This window comes from Theropithecus gelada, chromosome 17, assembly GCF_003255815.1.
Source record: "Theropithecus gelada isolate Dixy chromosome 17, Tgel_1.0, whole genome shotgun sequence".
NCBI lineage: Eukaryota > Metazoa > Chordata > Mammalia > Primates > Cercopithecidae > Theropithecus > Theropithecus gelada.
The window spans coordinates 74,531,193-74,553,077 of NC_037685.1; the positions used below are offsets into that span (position 1 = coordinate 74,531,193).

Sequence of the window (21,885 nt, forward strand, 5' to 3'; positions counted from 1 at the left end):
CAAATAACATTAAAAAGCTCTTTCTCAGGGATGGCGAGAAAAGCCATTTCTTGGAAACAGTATGGGCAGAAGATGGAGTTGGGCAAAGATCAATTCAGATAGGGGTGAACCCGACAGCACTTAATATCAAACCCATGAAATCAAAAGGTCTTCTTTAGTATCTAACTATTCATATACAGATGCTCCTCAATTTATGATGAGGTTACATTCTGATAAACCCATTAAGTTGAAAAAATAGTAAGATGAAAATGTATTTAATGCTGGCAACACAACAGACAGTCCTTAGATGATGATAGTTTGACTTACAATTTTTCAACTTTATGATGGTGAGAATGAGCTGTGCATTCAGTAGAAACCATAACCCCATCACAGGTTGTAAGGAACTTTTTGACTTGGAGTTACATCCCAATGGAATTATGTCCCAAAAGCATAAGTAGAACCATCCTAAATCAGGGACCATCTGTGTTTATAAAATCACTGAACTTTTTCCTGAAATGTCACAGTTTTATATACATCACACTACATTGCACCTAAAGAGAGATGCCATTCTTATTCTTTTTCCAGTTTTCTGTTAAAGTAGAAAGATAAAGGAGATATATACTCTTTCCCACATGCTCTCATAGCACTCTGTACCTTGCTCTAGCCCAGCACTTTCACTCATATTCTAATTAGTTTATCTCTATCTCCCTAATAAACTATAAGCTTAGGATGATCAAGGAAACTAGTCATCTGTGCATACCCTGCAGCTAGCAAGCAAACTACCTGAAATGTGGTAGGTGTTAAATATACATATATATATATATAAAGTTATATAACTTATATATATGTTATATATAATATATATTAGTTATAAATTTATAAAACATATTTTACATTTTATATAAAATATAAATATTTTACATGTAATCTCAAATTAATTCATGCAAGGAGAAAAGAAGAGAGGAAAGTAAAAATGAAGAAAAAAAAGGAAAAGAAGGAAATAATAAAGGAACCAAGAAAAACAAATCTCAGTTCCCGAGTTCAGTCCCAAAGCTTGGAAGTTTAAAGCTAAAGAACACAATGAGGGTGGAGGGATTTTTCTTGTATACTAGAACAAAGATGAATTCAAAGTGTCAAAGAATGACAATTTAAAAAAAAAATCTGTCAGATCTTTCAAGATAAGCTTTAGATGCACTTAACAAGTCACCCTCTAAGCTTTAAGATTCCACACCTCCCTGGCAACCAATGCAGGGTCATAAGCAGGTTACAGTGATGTTCACCTTTTGTGAGACTTCTTACAGCTGCTCTTTGAATGAGCTGAAATCTATAAATAACTGCATCTCCAGACCCATTAAGCAGTACATTAGTGTAACAAAGGCATATATGTACAGTACGAAAGAAGTGAAATTGTTGGAAGGAAGGAAAAGTTTCCATTTGGCACGCACCACAGAGGATGAAAAGCAGACCCAACCATTTCTCAAACATGAAATTCCATTATTGGTTTGTGATTACATCCTCCACTTTTCTACTTTGTATGGCAGCCAATTTTAAACTACAAATCATCATCTTTCCGTCTTAGAGAGGACATGGTTACTAAATGGGTAAGGTTTTACCCACGGCATGTCTATCTTTGAAGAACTCCATATTGAGAGAAAGAGACAGAAAGAACGATGACCTGAAGTCTCCCCTGTAAAATCATGCAATCAAACAAAATGACCAAATTTGCCAAAGAGGCAACTCAACTAGCATGGGCAGGACAGCAGATAAGAACAATTTTCTTTTGGCACAAAGAAAAATATCACTTGGCATTACATATGTAAGCATAGAGAAATGACAAGTAAAATTATTTTTCTCAGGAAAACTTTGCTTTTGGAGAAAAATATGCTTTATATTTCTAAATTGAACAAATAACAAAATAAATCTTGAGACCTTACGTATAAAGTACCCTCTTTCCATTAAAAACAGAAAAGAAAAGAAAACAGGCCTTGATGCTACTATGGTAATATGTAGACAAGGACTGGTACCGTCGGAGGTTTCCGGAAGCCACTGGAGGTCTTGCCACATATCCCCTGTGGGGAAGGGAGACTACTGCATGTAATTTTAAAGTCTTTGTATAGGCAGGTTTTAAAACATAGGACCTTTCACATTTAGACTTCTAGAGAGTTTCTGAAAAGGGCAACATTAGACTTGAAGACAGTTTATGAAATACGTAATGGCTCAACTCCTTCCCCTCATTCATGGATATCAATCAACCACATACACAACCTACTGTCATATGTTATTATTTTCTACTTTCCAAAATACACCGACCATAAAAAAAAACGTGATCACTGCTAGACTTTGCTGGCGAGTAAATTATTAAAGAAAGCAATATCATCAGTAAACATAAGCCTGGATCTATTAAAGCTAGAAGAGTCCCACTTTATGCAAAGCTTTTCTAAGCCCCTGGGATTCAGGGCAAACACATACAGGTTCATAGAGTAATGCATCAAGGTTTGAAGAATCAGGTAAAATCTGAGTTTATCAATTCCTACTTCTCCCAGATAAACATGTTTCCAAAATGTTTCTGATGGGCAACTGTCCAGCCTCAGCTAGTGATGGGTGTGGCAGCTCACTGTGCCAAATAGTCCTAAGAGTTCACCGTTCTCCCTCCTGAGCACCTATCTGAAGAACAAAAGATCTAAATCTAAATTCTGTCCTCAAATCCTACTTCTGCAGTGATATGTGGCCTTGGAAAGTGACTCTTCTATCCCTGGAATAGGGATACTGAGGCTTAACTACCATCTTACCTACCACAGACAAATTTATGAAAGTAACGGCATATCAGATAATTCTTGTCTCCCCCGGTCAACTTTTTTCTGTGTTTGTTCTCTTCACATTCACATTCTAAAAGTTCTAAAGAGTAGACAATGTAAACAGAATGTTGTAACTAAATAAAAGCCTCAACTAATATGGCAAAGCTATGGACTCCTGAGACAGAGCAAGGCAGACAGGAAAGAGTCATCCTGAGGAAGGGATAATGCCTCCGGGACAAGACTTCAGGGGGATGTCAGGCTTCAAAGATGCAGCCATCAAGAGAGGTGAATTCTATAAACCATACACATGGCCACAAATCAAAGAATAATTTTGTATGCATACACAGTACAGAAAGGCAATGTTGGTCTGTTCAGCTGCACTGACACACAGAAAGCAATTTCTGTAAACATTATTGTCTTCTTACGTAAAGGAAATCAGACAATATATAATTCTATAATTTGTGCTGTTTTGTGCTCAGTTTTTTCATTATGTACTCATTTTACACCTTGACCCAACCGTGGAAAACATATTAAGCTACAAAGTGGAATATTTTAATTGTAGTGGATAAATAACTGACCCTTAAGTGGTGGCAAACCGGCAAATTAGTTATCTATTTTCCAAAATGCCCTGGTTAGAGCCCTTTAATTTATGGAAATCTACCTGCAATAAAACCCAGATCAGACCAAGACCAGCCTGAGCCAGTTGCTCATCCTGTTTAGCATTTCTTCTAGTAGGGTCACAAATAACATGTTAGTTACTCTTTAAACAAATGTGCTCTTAATGATGCCACTGCAGCATGATGAATAAAGCATTAGCCCTGCAGTCCTGATCGCCCTGGGACAGGGAGCTTTAGCAGAACACACCCACCTTGCATGGATTGTCCTGGGCCAGAGACATTGCTTTATCTTTCTCTGAATGACCACCCACAGCCCTTGCCCATGTTCTGTAACCAGTGAGCAAGAACAGTGGAGCCTTGAGTCCCCTGTGACGGTCCTTTTTGCTCCTCAGGGCCTCATAAATGGTATGGCTATATTGTTGGGGGTAACCCAGAAGGCATGATGGGGTAGTTAGGGGAGGGCTATGGGGGCACAGGAGCCTGATGCAAATGCCTGCACAGCAGGACATCCAGTTGTAAAGTTCTAGTTCAGTAGCGAGCATTCTGAGGAAATGGGTCAAACCTTTAGTGCTGCTGGTTGTATCCAGCAAGATTTAAATGAAGGTGCTCAGAAGAGAAAAAGGCCTGAGTATCCAAAAGGTATTCAGGCTCCTGAGGCTAAAGGCAGATTAGGGGGCACAGAAAGGTCGTTCCAACCTCCAGGGACATACATGATTCAGAAGCTGAATCCTGGTTATTTCTTGGTAAAAGGTCTTTATGGTCTAGCTGCTTTTGGACGTCAGGCACCGTTAAAAGCAGGAATTGGCTACACCTAGTGATCTCGGCAGGCCCCCATAACCCAGATAACCTCCATGGAGCCTCCTACCTCAACAAAAGAGATGGGAGAATAAATGCTGATGGAAAGGCTCCAGCACTGAAGGCCAAGTTGAAGGGCACTACAAAACACTGCTCCTACAGACCCAAGGCCTTTAGCTTCTGTCTGTCTTGGTCACAGATTTGTATAAAAAAGTCCTCCACCCCTATTGTCCCCCATTAACATATTCTCCTTTTCAATAGGAGGAGATAATTGCCTCTCAAGAGTGCCACATAAAAATCCTTCCTTACAAGGAGATGACATTTGGAGGACTAAGTTCCTCAAACAGTCTCTTTTTCTACTATAGTTTTCCAGACGGAAGGATCCATCTGCCTCTGAGCAACTAGTCTATTTTTCTAACTAGGGCTGTGTTCTCAACTAGGCACTAGAGGCATAGAGTCTACAATAATGATGGAGACCTGAAAATATTTTGTGTCAACATGCAATGAAAAGCACACTATCTAAAACAAATATTTAACTAAATGTCTATAAATTGCCTATTATGACAATTCTAATTATCAAATTCAGTATTCACATAAAAGTCATTATAGTTGAAAACCATTTGTAACTGGGCTATCTCACTTTGCAGAAATTACTGAGTCTGTACCATTATGGAGAAATCAGAGCTGGTTTTAAATGAAAGAAATAACTTGTAAGCAAATAATTTCAAAAGCAAAATGATTACAAAAAATCCTCTCCAAAATTCCTATAAACAAACTTACACTACACATCAGATGTGAACGCACTTGTTCTGTTTGATCTCATATGGAATAAGTAAATCTGCTGCTGCCTAGAAAGGTTTTAAATGGCTGTGTTCTGAGGTACCGTCTCCTTCCTGCCTCCTGTGTAAGATAAAGCTGTATGTCCTCTCAAATCTGCCAAACTCAGATCAGGATCGAATGCCATTCCATTATTTATTCATGGATTACATAAATAATTGTGGAAAAGAAGAAGGAGGCATGAACAAAAATTGACCTTAAAGAATATAGATGAGAGAGAAAAACATCTGGCTCATGGTACCAAATGCAATTTCATGTTAGCTTAGAGTCATCGTATGTATTTATGGTTTTATTATTTATAAAAAGGAAATCATGCTGAATGTGCTTTGTGGGAATTGCAGTATATTGCTATTGCTACCATGGTTTATTATTTTCACAGCTAGATGGCTTAAACCCAACCTAAACAAATATTTTAAAAGAATTCCCACCAGCATTATTACTTTTTTTTCATTTCTAGTGTTAATGAAAAAGATCTTCTGCTTTTCAAGCCCTCTGATCTCTTTACTCTTGAGCAATTCTCAATTTTATGGCTTATGACGAGATAATGTTTATTGAAAAATAACAACTTAAGAAAATAACCAGCACCTAGTGGTGGTTAAACAGTGCAGTGTGTGAAGCGAGGGCATTTGAGAACTGCAGTGGCTGTCAACTCCAAATATTCACCAGGCCTTGACTATTAACGGCAATTAGGATGATGATTTTATTACTTGCACACTGAAGTAGACATATTTTTGTATACCTGTCCAAGTTATCAACTTGACACGTGTCTACTACACACAGAATTTTGCTAATAAGATAAAAATAAAGTAGACGTAACAGTGAGACACATAATCAACATAAAACAAAATACACCATCATGTCCAGACTTCTCACTGTATGATCAAACCCTTACTTTAACAGGGGTCACCACCTTCATTCAAACACATTCCCCAAGCTCTTGCTACCATTCTTAACTACTGGCTAATTCACCATCCTTTTCTCTAGGGGTAAAATTTGCACAGAAATGCAATGACACATTTCTCTTCACTCTGAGAATAAATATCAATATACACTAGAGAGGTGGAGAATTTTTTATTTTAAAAGTACTATTGCTGATATATGTAATGAGTTCAAACAAAGCTAAAGTCTATAAAGTAAAAGGGGAGTGCCATTCCCTTACTCCTTATCTGCCAGCCAACCACACTTATCAGAGGCAACCGCTGGGAAAATAGCTCACTATATAGCAGCCACTGTGGCAAGCAGCTCACATCCTCAATCTCATGAAAAAGACTCACAACCACCTACGAGATAGATGTTATTCCAACTTTTTACAAAAGAAAATAAACTAAGGTCCAGAAGGCTACTCCTTCGGATTTTTACCCAAGGTCAGAAAGCCAATGAATGGCAGAGTCCAGGACTCAATGTGTCCTAGCCTGGACCTCTGTTTTTATAGATTTGGGGAACTCCAACTTTCTCCAACAAAAAGTCAGACTAGAAGGTTCCTCTGGGTTTAATTGTCTCTAAAGAGAGAAAGAAGTCTAGGGTAAAGGTTAGTTCCATCCCTGGGGGCAGATGCAGTTATGCAACAGATCTTTATAAGATGTTGACTGTATGTAGCACTGTGCTTGACACCAAAAACATGATAGTGAGCAAGACATAGACCCTGTCTTCAAAAAGTTTGCAATAATACAGTTAGGTAGCTAAACAAACTAAAAAGCACCGGCAGATATGCACTTGCTACAGCATGGCAAATTAGATGCTCTTAGGAGCATGTCTCTTACAAGAAAACAACAACGAGATTCTATATAAAATCACTTATTTGTGTATTACTAGGCTTTCTGCTAGGCTTGGTAAAGGCAACTCTGCTAAGACATCTGCTTCTAAAAAAGAAAGAAAACAAAAAAGTTGGCTGAAACCAGAAAAATGAGCCAGGAGTAGTGAGTTGCTTGAGGGGAAGTGCCAACATCAACAATGCACCAGGAGACAGCCTGCTATGGCAAGGTCAAGCCCTGGTCTGAGGTTCCCACGGCAATCAGGACCTGAAGATTTATTGTACCTTTACAGGGCCCTTATCCCAGTCGGCCTTCTCAAACCCTCGACTTCAGTTCTAGAAGTAGGCAAGTGAAAGAATCTGGGCAAACCAGCAGAAATCACTGCTGAAAGACAACTCAAGACCCATGCTTTATTGAGAGGCACATTTTTCTTAAATAAGTCAGAATAATAATTGTGTATTTAGAGAAAGAGAGAGAGAACAAACATATAAAGCGTCTACCTAGGGTTGATCTGTAACCCAAATTGGGCTTCACTCTGTCCAAATATATATATACATATATATTGAGGGTAAATTGGTGGTTTGAGCTGAGAGCTTGGGATAAAGAAGGTATAAACATCATCATTATCAAGGATTGTCCAGGTCCATTCTCCCCGTGTCAACAGCTTCTATTTGCAATCTCTAAATCACCCACAGCCTCACCACAACTGTACTGCCTGAAAGAATGCACCAGTGAGTGAGGTGGATGGCAAGGTAGAAAGGCTGGTCCCAGCATTATGTATAGAAAGGCTGGGAGGTGGAGTCGGGTTACTACTACTTTTTCTTACCTCACCCCCTTTCTGCCAGAACCTTTTTCTGTTCTACTTCTCTTACTTGTACCAAATACACTCTCTCTAACACAAGCTATCTCATCATGTTGGAAGCTAGCTACAAAGAAGGGGCCTGGAATGCAGTTCTCCTTTCTATCTGTCATTGGGAAGAGGAGCTATAGAAACTAGGGTCAGTTGTGAGGGGGAGGATAGGGGTGAGTACTATAGAGGTGGGTAAAGCCACAAGCTGAATAAACCAGAAAACCCAGCTTCTAACTCCTATCCCAAGGGATCACTGACATTCTGGAGGTGCTGAGAGAGTGAGGATAAATGTCAGTTATCACGTGGGACACTCAAATCAAAGTCCCCCCGCGTGCTGCTTAGAATCATCACCTATTGTGGCAGCTATTTTTTCCTTCCCAGTAGCGATAAACTGAAACCCTGAGAACTGATCTGGGCAAGTCGCTTTCTCTGACTCTCCTAAGAAACGTGCACAGCAGTTTGGCAGCACAATTTGCATACCAGAGGAGAGCTCCCGTCACAAGTACCCTGTGGGCCAGTTTCCTGAGCTTTTCCACTTGATGCTTTCAATCCTCATCTCACGAGTCATTGGAGAGGCTAACGTATAATGCCTTTTGGAGGAGCTGAAAGGAATAAAACATTACTAGCAAAACTGTCATATATTTTGAGACTTAAAATCTAGATCCTTTTAGATAGGCCCTCTGAAAGAAATGCTTTTGACTACGACAGCTGCAGCAAAAACTCCATTAAGGACAGCTTCATGAGCACAACTTCCCAGCCACTATTCCCACCTGAAAAGTACATATTCTGGTCTACATTTTTTTTTCTACCAGTATTTTGCTTTGATTCACTGTTGATACACATGACAGCAGAATAATAAACTAGGTAGTTTGAGCCTGTATGTGACCGGGGTTCGGCACAAGCATCATGGTTTTGGTTTGTAAATTCCTCTGGTCCAGTAGATCAAATGGGGAAAGATTTGTGTAATGTGAAATTCAGAGTAATGACCAGCAATGGCAGGGATCTTTTGGATATGTAATCTGCTGTTGGAGCACATGCTTGGGAACCAAAGAGGCGAGCGGGCCATGTTAGGAAGGGCAGCAAGGAAAAGAGAAAACATGAGTTAATATTAAAAATGTGATGCAAAATAAAATGGAGGTTATAGTCCTATCCTTCCAATTGTATTGAGCTGAAATTGTTTCTGGATTTGGAAGCTCCTTGCTGAGCTAAACTGCAAAAATAAGATTATATGAGGAGAAAAGGTAATTTCCGAAATATACTAAACATAATACAATTACTGTGCACTTATATATGAAGTCCAGAAAGGTGTATTTCCTTCATGCCATGTAATCACAGTTGTGTTACAGTTATATGTTCTTATTTTATGCTATCCACTAGTTTTCTTGACTTTGCATATTCTTGACGCAAACCAGTGAATGCATATAAAGTATAAACAATAGGATCTCAATATAGAGCCTACCCAAACGATTTAACTGTGTAGCATTGATTGTCTTGTCCACTGTGTGAGCAACATGCACAAAATATGCATTTTGTATGTTACTGAGGTCTTGCTGATGTGGATGAAGAAGTGTGAGAATTAGGATGGAAAAGAAGCTAACTCTAGCAGTCTACTCTTTAGTGTCCTCCCATTATCTACAACAAAACAAACAACTGATCAGCTGCTACTGAATAACACACTGAAATTTGCTGAGAGGAACAGTTAAATAGCAATACCAAGATGTAGAGGTTAGGGAAGGTTGTTTTGCCCCTGTCCATTGACCTACATATACTGAAGCGAAACTGGAAAACTGCAGCATGTTTGGTCACAAGGTCTTTCTATTTACATTCATAATTTCTTTTCTTTATTCCCTCTTTTTTTTTTTTTTTTGTTCTTCAGAGAACACCTTTCTTGATATGGGTGTTTTAAAATTCTGATCAGAACTGGCAGTGGGAAAAGAGCTGAGGAAATAATGGAGACTCATACTTATGTGACACATTCACAAACCCTATGAATTTTTAATGAAGGCACAATGTCCACAATTAGATTTGAAATGAGGTTTTCTTTGTAGGCACTCTTACAGTAAGTGGAGTGTGAGTGAATTTTACTTTATATTCGGTAAACGATACCAAGTACAAAAAACACTACAATTTAATAGAAAATAAAAACAAATTGTTGATTGTTCATAGCTCCTTTTTCATCTCTTAGATTTACAAAAGTGTAGCAGTTAAAAAAATTGCATTTCGTTTTATTTAAATACCACACAGATGCCAAGGCAACTCAATGGTACAGAAAGTCATTTTCAGTCATGACCTGAAGCTGTCCTTTTGCATTGTGTGGAGAAGTTTTCATTTGTTTTAAACTGTAAAAATAACTTCTAAATGTAGATCTTTGGGGAGAAAGATATTAAGCTTCCCTATTTGCAAACTAAGCCATTTCAAATGAACATAAAAAAAATCTAATAGTGTAGAAAATAAGGAAATAGAGTGGGCTGATGGCTACTTCATTTGCATTTTGATTTTAAAGCTTAACTCTTGTCTTCATAGGGCTTAGGGTTTCAGCTTCGCAGAAACAGACACAGTTTCCCATCCTTCTTGGGTGGTTTCCAAAGTCCTTCAGTTTCTGGCCCCTGGTCACCTTGGCAACATCATTTCCTAAAGCTTCTGCTTCTCTTGGAGCACCCACAACACAGGTATTTTTACTCTTCCTTGAGCCTAGCAAGTGTGATCTTCTCTTAGTGACTTTGCACTTGTGGTTCCTCCAGATAATTGTGCAACCACCCTGTTCCCTCACCTGGGCCCTTCTCTGACAAAATGTCATCCCTGACTTCTACCTAAAATGCAACTGCAGTTACCTTCTGTCTTTCTACTAACCTTATTTTCTTTCTCTCTAGGATTTCTTGGCATCTGAGGTTATATTACATAGTTATTTCTTTGATAAATTAGTAATTCATGAGGGATTATTTTTAACCTTTTAAAAATGTTTTTTTTGGTAAATTGCCATCAGCCAAAACAGTGCCTAGTACTTAGTAGACACATACCCTTCCCTCCCACATACACAAATTTATTGATTAAATATTATGAGTGAGTGGGTGTATATATACACACACACATAAATATGTAGAAACATGCTGCATTAATCATTACTGTTTGATTTTCTATATTCCTGATATTCTGACATATGGGTTCTTGCTGACATTGGCGGGATCACCCCTCCCGGGGCTAGCCAATCCAAGAGAGCAAACACCTCACCTGGGAGCACACATGTCAAAGGCAAACCAACCAATCCAGAGCCCAGACCCTCGACCACCTCCTTCACTGGCTCTCAGATTCTCAACCACCATTCATTCCTCTGGCCTAATCACCCCAGAGCCAAGTATCACGTAATAGACAGAGCCCTTATACCCCAGAGCTTAAATTATTCAAACTAACCCATCCTGTGCCTGTTTATTCCACCTTGCCTTGTCTCCTCTTTTGCAGAAATCACAATAGAGGTGCTCTCACTTCCTCTCCCTTCTGACTGAGCCTGGCGCCTCCCTGTGTGGCTCCTCATTGTGTGGCATGTCATGCGCCCTTCTCTTGCAAACTGTGAGTAACAAACTATCTTTTCATCTCCTGATCTGTTGGCCTTACCACACCCCATAATAATAAAAACTGCATTTTCAAATGCAAACAAATAAATATTCAAATAAAATTCACTGTATTTTTAAGGACAATGAAATATAGTAATTGCCAGAAGTTATGGTTTCCCTGGACTCATAAGAAATAAAATCAGGCAGGGTGCAGTGGCTCACACCTGTAATCCCAGCACTGTGGGAGCCCAAGGCAGGTGGATCAATTTGAGACCAGGAGTTCGAGACCAGCCTGGCCAACATGGTGAAACCCCATCTCTACTAAAAATACAAAAAAAATTAGCCAGGTGTGGTGGTGCATGTCTGTAATCCCAGCTACTTGGGAGGCTGAGGCATGAGAACTGCTTGAGCCTGGGAGGCAGAGGTTGCAGTGAGCTGAGATCGTGCCACTGCACTCCAACCTGGGCAACAGAGTGAGACTGTCTCAAAAAATGAATAAATAAATAAAAATAGAAAGAAAGAAAATTACTTTGACATTTTAAAGATCTGTGTACAGTTTCAACTCCGTTTCAGCCCTGAGATTCATTTATGGATTACTTTTGTGGTTATTATTGTTGGTTTCTACTTTCTCCCTTTAAGTTTTTTCGTTTATTTATTTATTTATAAGGGGGATTCAGACACTATTATCTTAAGGGAGCAGCCCTGCCTTATTCTTTTTGCTAGACACAAATCGTTAACCCTATTCACCAAACAGCAATTGTCAATAAAACACGTCTACTCTGTGAACTCTGCTGTTAACATAGGCTTATCAATAGTAACAGCTCTGAGGGGGATGTTACTATGGGGGAGACCATGCATGTCTGAAGTCTGGGGGGGATCTACTATGGGGGAGACATGCTATGTCTTAGTCTGTTTAGTGTTGCTATAACAGAATACCCGAGGCCGAGTAATTGATAAAGATTTAGCCCATGGTTCTGCAGGCTGTACAAAAGGCATGGTGCCAACATCTGCTTGGCTTCTGGTAAGGCCGTTTCATGCTGCATCATAACATGGCAGAGAAGATCGAGGGGGAAGTGAACATGTGTGAAGAGGCAAAACCTCAGGGGCATCCTATTTATAACAACTCACTCTCATGAGAACATTCCTCGGTGAACTAATTCAGTCTTCCTTGAGCGAGAACTCACTCACTACTTCAAGAACAACACCAAGCCATTCATGAGCGATCTGACCCCATGACCCAAACAGCTCCTATTAGGCCCACCTCCCAACACTGCCACACTGGGGATCAAGTTTAAACATGAGTGTTGGTGCGGACAAACTCAAACCATAGCAGATACATGGGAAATTTCTGTACCTTCTGCTCAAAATTGCTGTGAACCTAAAAGTGCTCTAAAAGAATTAAGTCTTAAAAAAAAATACACATATATGTTTATTCTCTTTAAATATAAGAAAATAATAAATCCTAGCCATAATTTCTTAAATTATATTTAGCTCTAAATGTAATAAGGACACACATTTCTATGACGTGATGCACTCTGAGGTTTTTCAACACATTTGTTCCTTTTTTATTCCAAAAACTATGGTTCATGTTGTTCCATGGCCAATTTGCCAGATGCTTCAACATTCCCTGCTGGAATGCACCTCAGACAGGGCTAAGTCAGGGCCTTCCAGGGGCATGGCAACCATGGAAACTGATCCTGGGAAACTGACCTTTAATATATTTTTATAGCAAGCGCAGAGGAATGTGCTGGGTGATAACCCATTACTTGCACCTGGTAAGGGCACAGGCCTGAGGCTGGAGTCTTTGCACAGTAGAGATGGGCCAGCAAGATATAAAGATGTCCACAGGAGTGGCCAAGGGAACCTCTAGAATGCACTGGAGGGAGCCTCAATTCAGTCAGTTGCTAACATTGGCAGTAGGGCCTTCCCTGGGATTTGATAGCCTAAGCAGCTGTCTTCATGCAGTTCAGATTCATGCCTCCTTTACTTACCTTACAGAGCTCTTGCCAACATGGTCACCCTGGTGACAACCATGTGCTCTCTAGCAGAAGTACCTGATCCTGCTCGAGGTATTTGAAACACTAAGAGAATAATTCTTAGGAGATTTGAGAGAGGCCTTAAAACTGTGCTCATATGCTTTTTTTGAAAACATGGTTTTCAAATAAAAGCAAGGGTTGAGACATCAAAGGAGCTAGTCGCTCTCCCTCTAGTCCTTCGGCCTTCCTTTCTGCCTGGTGTTGCACGCTGCCTCCTACACGCCAGTGCTCACAGCTGCTCCACTGTGGGTGTGGCTGTTCCTTCTCTTCTCTATGCTTCTCTCTTTTTAGGCTCACTTAAAGGCCCGCCTCCTCCAAGACACCGTGTAAGATCGATTCTCTACAACCACTTGCTTCTCTAAACTCCAGAGTTCCCCAAGGGTGGTATGTCAGAGGATTTAATGTGGGAACCAACACCATTATTTTAATTTTTAATAGCTATATTTGCTTTGAGTCATGTGAAATCGATGTTTCTGTGGATTTAAAAAATGGTCAAATATTGGCAGTTTCATATAGTTCAACCTAATACGCGTCAGGGGAAAAAATATTAAAAGAAAACCAGACATCATTGTTTAGGATGAGGTTAAAATGAGTACTTTATTGAACTGCATAAAAATGAATAAGTAAATAAATGTTTTGATGGTACAGATACAGCAAAAATTATTAAGCTTGTATCCACCATCAAATCACTGAACAAATGTATTTTGACAACCACTGTTCTATGTGTCCTTTTAACATGTCTTCTTAGTGTGTGTGTGTGTGTGTGTTTTTGTATATCTTTGTGTTTTCTCTTCCATTAATTTCCCAGATATTTGTACACAAGAGGCAAGGCGAGATTACAAACCTCTTAGCATAATACCCTGCACGCAGAAGATGGACTTGTCATAGGAATTTGTCTGGTCACTGATGATGAGATCTTACCAGGAAACGCCATTTGTTTTCCTTATGGTCATTCTAAAACTGGAACCTGATGGGCCATACAACGGAGTATGCCATTCCAGCCATGAAACCTACGACCTGGAGCAACTGAAAACGCAGGACTCCTATGGAGCACTCCATGCTGGGAGCTCACCTCACCACTCGGAAGCATTAAGGGGTAGTGTGGTCTGTTGGCCAGAACATGGTTGACCATCTGGACTCATTCTATTCAGCAGTGTGATTGTACATTATATCCTCCCCTTCTCCGTTCCAACTGACAATGCCACCAAGAGCTGAGAAAGTGGAGGCCATGAGAAGCTGGTACGTACTAGGATATCCTATTGGCACCTGTCCTCTCTGCCCAGTTACTGACCACTGCACCAAGCTTCAGATTCTGTTTAATACTGTCCTTTACACAATGGTGCCTGGGTCTTTTGAAATGGATAGTGATAATTATGATTCATATGCTTCAAAAAATAAACCACAGTACTCACACAACCTACATATTTCATTTCGATTTTAAAAACACAAAATACTTACATGCTGTTGGTATTTTGAAAGCTTTTGTCACTTGTGCTTTTATAAATATAATGGTTCAGAAATAAACTTCTGCCTGCTAATCAGGCTTTATTTCCATTCATAAAAAAATGTGTCTCCATAATACCTTAGAGGTCAATAACTAGATGTTGAAACAAATAATATTAAAGAAAAACATTTATTGTAGAAGTGTGTGGTTGAGGCAGAAGAAAGGTGTTATTTTCATCTGGGGTATCAGGAAAGCACCATGAACAGAGAATAATATGGGCTGAGTCTCAAAAGATTAAAAAAAAAAAAAAAAAAAACCTATGTGGGAAGAGAGAGAGGGAAAGTGTGCAGGCAGCTCAGGCAGGAAATGGTAAACTCAAATGTGTGAAATCAGGAGTGTTGGAGGCTGCTGAAAGGACATAGCTGCCTCTTTACTGTTTTACATTTAAGTCAAGTTATTCAGATTATATTGGTCTCCGTATGTATATAATGACAACGGGAGTTTTATTCTCTAAAAAGTTGCTTTGAGAAAAATGTCAAGGGATTTAAATTCATGCTTCCAAAGTACAATGTTTTCCTACATAAAGATGCTGGTTTATCAACTAGAAAACTAAAGTGAGCTTCTTTATAAAAGACTGAAAAGATTAGGAAAGTCTTGACAATATAAACATACATTTACTCACCAACTCATGAAATACTAAAACTAGGTTTTACTGCTCAAAGAAAGCATAAAATAGATCATTTCAGTAGAAAGAAAATAAAGCACATTTTTTTACAACATAGAAAGTAATCTCAGAATTCATTAACCAAGAGATCAAAAACAATACATAAAATATTATCTATTTTAAGAGAGCTTTAAATAAAGTCATGGAGAGCAGATTTACAATGCTTTAATTAAACCAGGATAGGAATGGCAGGAGTCTGTTTACAACCTTTCATGGCAGAGAAGAGCTATATAACAGCCTTGCTATTGACCAGCTGCAAAAAAAGTCAATAACAATATGAAGATGACAGGACTTTTGGAAGAAAGTTACTATGCAGCTTAGAGTTCATAATAGTGAGGATAGAGAACATTAATTCTAATCAGATCCACATCACTGACTTACAGAAAACATTTTTTTAAGGTTCAGAGAAAATATGAGTATGATATAAATACACAGGTAACAGGGCTAATAAGTGTAAGAGAGATTTAGAAAAATAAAATTTTGATTCTATAATTAGATAGTCATAATCCTAGCGAAAGAAAAGGAGGTGCCACTATAGGAATCACTATGGCTTACAAAATGACTTCTCTGATGAATTCTGATTCTAAAATGACAAGTAATAAATGGTACCAAGGACACAAGAGTAAAGTCAAACACCAGTGTGTGGGAATAATTCCTAGAAGAACGCTGAAGATGCCTAAATACAGGACTAGGAGTGAACATTTTGAAAAACATACCAATGGGATGTTTATAGAACATATTTTAAAATATCTTCAGAGGAAGAACAAGGAAAAATTGCAACACTTTTGGGGAAGGCCATTAACAATAAACAGCAAAGATGACAGAACTGTCCAACTCTCATTTTGTGAGTCCTCCCCTGCAAGCAAAATAATCCGCACATTGGGAAGGGTAGAATAAACAAAATACACATGGAATTTCAGGCTGAGGTGGTGATGGGGGGATTTACTCACCAACCCAGAGCTAGCATCAGACATTCACAGAACAAGCCAGTAAGACCCAGTCCTGGAACCAATATAATATGACACTAGGTTACATGCTTCCACTTTCCTTTCTCGAAAATCTGAGCTTGTGGTAACTTTATTGGGATTCAATCATTTGACCTTGAGAACTTAGTGCAACTATGGAAATGGCCCATAATGACTACCAGAATTCCAAAGAGTTGGTGCCAGGTTTAGAATGACAACTTACTAGGTTTGTGACCTGGGGCCAAAGATACAGGATAAGACTGATCTTCACATATTAGAAGTAAAGCAGATATAGAAGGTGAACTAGATTAGTCAAGCAATTCGCCAAAGACTGGACTTAGTGCCAATGGGTAGGGTTTATAGCAGACCAATTTCATTCCCATTCATTCAGTGAATACTTAGCAACTTCCACTGTGTGCAGCACCATTTTAAATTCTAGGTGAACAAGAAACTCACTCCAAAGAAGGGAGGCCTGGATAAATAGGTCAGTATAAAGCAGGTATACAGATACATGGGTAAATGCATTAAAACACAGGTTCATAGGAATAGCACGGAAGAAAAAACAATTAACTTTAAAGGTGATTTTAGATTTTCTCCAAGGTTAAATAGAGGAAAAAATTGGTGAGAAGGGATAATAAAACACCTTAAAATGTGTTTCAGGCATTGACAACACTATGATCAAAAATACTTCTGTGTGAAAGGTATGTGGCATGCTACAGAAAATGAGTGCTTTTGTTTGGCTGTAGTTTAAAGGGAACATGGTGAAAAAGTGGAGAATGATGCTAAAAATGTAGGCAGGATGCTAAGGAGTTTAACTCCCACAGGCAACGGGGACCAAATGGAATATTTTAAATGGGGAGTGACGGGGTCAAATTTGTAATTTAGAGCGATAATTCTTAGAGAAGTACAGAGTAAGCTCTACAGGAAGACAAGCCCGAGGAGGGTAAATCTATTCGGAGGTAATTATGGGAGACCAGGCCAGATGAGGCAGTGGCAGTGGAAGTGGAGATGAAGAGAGGGAACAGATTTGAGAGGTACTTCTGGAGAGAGAAGAGGCAGCATTTGGTGAGCAATTGGAATGTGGAAGTGAGAGGGCCCAAGAAGGTAACATTCAAAAACGAATCCCAGGTTTCCACCTCAAAGGAATTATTGGATAAAAATAGGGATTTCCATGGCACAAGAACACTTAAAGGATTAGTTTAGTTCAGGAGGAAAATGTAAGTTTTCCATAGAGCAATCAAATGCTTCAATATTAAACTTACAAACCATACAAAAATGTATCTGTCCTGTGGATGGCTATTTGCTTCTCTCAGTAGCCACAAAGCTATGCTGTGTGCCTGGCACACAGTGGCTCTGAACCTCTGATGGGCATTGCACTTGAATCAAATTGCCTGAGGAGGCTTTTCCAAATGCATATGCCTGGTCTTCACCCCCAGGAGATTTTGATGTCTGATGTGAGGTGCAGGCATTTTTAAATACAGCTCCAAAGGAGATTCTGATATGCATCCAAATTTGACAGCCACTGTAGTATACAGTCAATCCATAGCTCTTTGAGTAATTAGTTAAAAAGAGGAAGGGAAAGAGAATGCTTCTTGAAATTTTTGAAGCAGCAGCTGGTTGACTTTCTATGCTCAACAGTGTAGCACTGCGTGAGAAATTTACAAAATGAACTTTCCTGTCTTTTATTTTGTTTTTGAGACGGAGTTTGTCTCTTATTGCCCAAGCTGGAGTGCAGTGGTGCAATCTCGGCTCACTGCAACCTCTGCCACCCGCCTCCTGGGTTCAAGAAATTCTCCTGCCTCAGCCTCCCGAGTAGCTGGGATTATAGGCACCCACAGGTCACACCTGGCTAATTTTTTTGTTTTTTTTTCATCACTTTTTTTTTTTTTGAGACGGAGTCTCGCTCTGTCACTCAGGCTGGAGTGCAATGGTGAGATCGCGGCTCAGTGCAATCTCTGCCTCCCAGGTTCAAGTGATTCTCTCCAGCTTAGCCACCATGCCTGGCTAATTTTTGTATTTTTAGTAGAGACGGGGTTTCAGCATGTTGGTCAGGCTGGTCTCAAACTCCTGACCTTGTGATCTGCCCACCTCGGCCTCCCAAAGTGCTGGGATTACAGGCGTGAGCCACGGTCCCTGGCCTTCCTATCTTCTAATCTTAAGGGTTCACAAATGTGATGTTACAGCGTTCCTGGCTTCAACCTGCAGACAGAACACTGGCTGAGAGATCACAGGACTCACTTGAAATGCAATCTTTTCTTACATTTTTTACATTATTGATGAACATCCTTTCTTACAGCAACTCGTTCTTTAACATTTTTTGTGTGCTTTTACATATTTTTCATTTACTTGTTTCTCAATGTCTATTGCTCCCACTAGACTGGTGTTCCATGCAAGCAGGCATTCTGTTTCTTTTGTTCACTATCGTATATATAAGCACTGACCTAGCAAAACACACATGTTCAGTCAATAAATGAGCAACGAGCCAGATTTTTCTGGTGAAACATTTTAAGCCACAATGCATTATTTTCGATATGCCTATAGGTACGTCCGTGAGTGTATTATAGATTCAGAAAACGGTTGCAGAAATAATCAAAAGCATACAGCTATAGGCAAAACATGTTTAGATTTTTTTTTTTTTTTTTTTTTTTTTACCTCGAGGAAACGCTCTGACTCCTAGAACTTTGATGTTATGTGAGACAGCCCCTTACATCAGCACATAAAATTAAAAATAGGGAATAAATGTCTAAAAAGGGTGAATTAGGCACAGAGGTTTAGCCTGAGAAACAGAAGCTAAACCTCATTCCTGTTCCTTATCTATTAATAGATCTCAGAAGTCTGAACCTTGAAGTCTGATAAATCTAGAGCTTTCCTGTCATTTATATCTAATGATCACTTCTAACAGTTAGATAAAAAACCACTAAATGAATGAAAAGATGAATTATTGATAAATTTAAAGTGTCTTTTAGCAGGGCAATTAAAGAAGAAACAAGTAGCTAACTTGAAGAGCCAGAAATGTTAAAAATCTCTATATTAATTGTGATTATTGAAGTGTTTTTAGGTTCCAAGTTAAACATTTGCTGACAGTGCTTACTACAATATGTAGATAACTCATGACTTTTTTTAGATATTTTACTGCCCTGAGATTGAATGTGATTTTTTTTAACACAAAAATTATCAAAATCAGAATTCTACTTTACCTAAAATTTGCCAAGCAACTACTATCTGCTATCACTTTCTCATGTATCATCTCAGGTAGTTTCCATAAAAACTGTACTTTACCAATTGGAAAACTAAAAATAAGAGCAACCTTAGATGAATGCCTAAAACTAGAATGCTATGAAAAGTGTTAATTATACTACAAATCACTGAAGTATCATTTTATCCACAAAAATTTATACATATTTATAAAAGTGTATTTTTAAAAATACTAAATATGAACCTTAATCATAAGAATGATATAAGAATACAATGTTTGATTAATGATATAATTTGGCTAACTGGAGAAAACATTGTTTCAATTGATGTTATCAAACAGGCAGGAATAAGACACGTTGACATGATATGCTTAACACACTTCAGAAGGTTATACCACCTCTGTGGCATTCTTGCCAAAATTTTATAACCTCAATTTAATCATGAGAGAACATCAGACAAACCCAAATCAAGGATATTCTATAAGATAACCAGTATGCTTCAAAAATGTCACAGTCATGAAAGACAGAGACTGAAGATCTGTCCTATTGATTTCTGATCTTTCTAATGTAAGATCAGTAGTCATTACATACTATTGGATGTACAAATATAGGCTTAAGAAATTGGAATGATTCCATGTTGCATCCAGGGTATTAACTCAGTGTTATGATGCGAAGTTGTTTTCAAATTAGCTGCAATTTCCCCCAAGACTTATAAGAAAAAAAAAAATTCCTTATTAACTAATGACTCCAGTTAACTGATTGAAATTACATTATACTAAGCTAAATACATATGTCATTTCTTACAAGGGGGGTATGTTTTTATAAATCAGTATCTCAGCTCGAATTGTTGGAATGATCATGGTTACTTCCATCGTTCAGACAGGAAAAAAGACAGGAGGAGTAAAACAAAGGGAGAGGGGCCATTTGAAGCAAAGAGAAAGGAAACATGATTCTAAAACACGTTCATTAACCTAGGACTACTACTAGATGCTCTAGGCTAGAATGACCAGCCTGCTTCTAAACAGATTTTAATTTTTAATTCAGTGGAATAGGTCAGATACAGCTCTCCCACCTGGAGGTCCTGCCCTAGAACCTACCTGCCCCAAGGCAGTACTGTGGGTCTGCTGGTAATCATCATCTTTGGGTAAATGCAATCTCCAGCCAGCTACTCCCACTCTGCATGTTGTGATCCCAAGAACCAGTAATAAAAGTTGGACAAGATCCCACAATGAAGTGGAGGTTTTCTCCTTAGATATTTTTTTTTAGGAGCAAGAAAAGACACTTTTTTTTTTTAAGCCAACAGAAATGTTTTTAAAGGTACAGGTAGAAGGAGGGATGCTGGGGTTTGAAACAAAATTCTAATAAATAAAGATCAGTTTTACCACTTAATTAAAATTGGGTGAAGGCATAGATGTGGGTCCATATTTGATGCTCACCATACAAATGCCCAGACACGAGAAAGATCTCCTGGGAAATTAAAATGCCTACATGTAGGGAGAATTGAACAGCCCAGGGCCCCAGAGCCTCTGCACATGGAGCTAAAACAAGCACAGAGGAGCCGAGTCGGACTGATTCCCCAGCTCTTCACAGCCCCTAGATTAGCTGGGTATTAGTGCAGGCTGGTCTCAGCTGCCCATGAAAATGAGAACACATTTGAAAACCTGCATTTGAATTTTAAAGGTACTCAACATTTCTAGTATTGTTTACTGAAAAAGGTCAACACTCAAGTGTTTTATTTATGCACGGCAGAACCTCAGTCCAAAAGCACTAGGCTTTCCATATGGCATAGCCTGAGAGTGTGTTAAATATGTAGTTCCAGAGCCAAGAATATTATTTTTCAACTTAGTGAATGCATTATTAAAAGACCTCTGCTGTGCCCACCACGGGGAGATAGGGCGAGAGGCAGCAGTGACGCTGCATTCTGAATGCACAGAGACACTGACAGTCACTCACCAATGACAATATCCCCAAACCCACACTACCCTACCCCGTGCCTTGCTCTGAATTTGGCCAACCTGGAAAAAATGAAAATGGAAACATTTAAATAAAACTCATATAAAAACTTCAGTTCCAAGCACAACAGTTTCGGTTCTTTGGACAATAAGTGTTTCACTGAGATTTATGCCTAGGGTCCTTTTCTATACCCCGGCTCTGCGTCAGCGTTCACATCAGCCCTCAGTGCTTCTTGCCAATCAAGCGTATAATATACTGATTCCTTCAGATAATATCTGTGTTAAAATCATTAAATGCCCACGCAAGTCATTTTTTGTTAATGGGATGAGAAATAATACATATCAATTTGATGACAGTAAGAGGAGTTATCAACTTTAGAATATGTGTTGTATAAATT

The 21,885-nt window shown here is 38.9% G+C and overlaps 1 protein-coding gene across 10 annotated transcripts in view; it reads right to left on the reverse strand.

The window, feature by feature from the left end:
- ENOX1 (ecto-NOX disulfide-thiol exchanger 1) overlaps window positions 1-21,885 on the reverse strand; it is a 585,101-nt gene that overhangs the window by 213,938 nt on the left and 349,278 nt on the right. Inside the window, exon 4 of one of the 10 annotated variants that reach the window (XM_025364775.1) lies at window positions 16,327-16,378. The exons of the other annotated variants lie outside the window; for them this stretch is intronic. The gene's annotated coding sequence lies outside the window, so the exon portion shown is untranslated. The remainder of the gene's footprint in view (window positions 1-16,326; window positions 16,379-21,885) is intronic. 10 annotated transcript variants of the gene reach the window in all.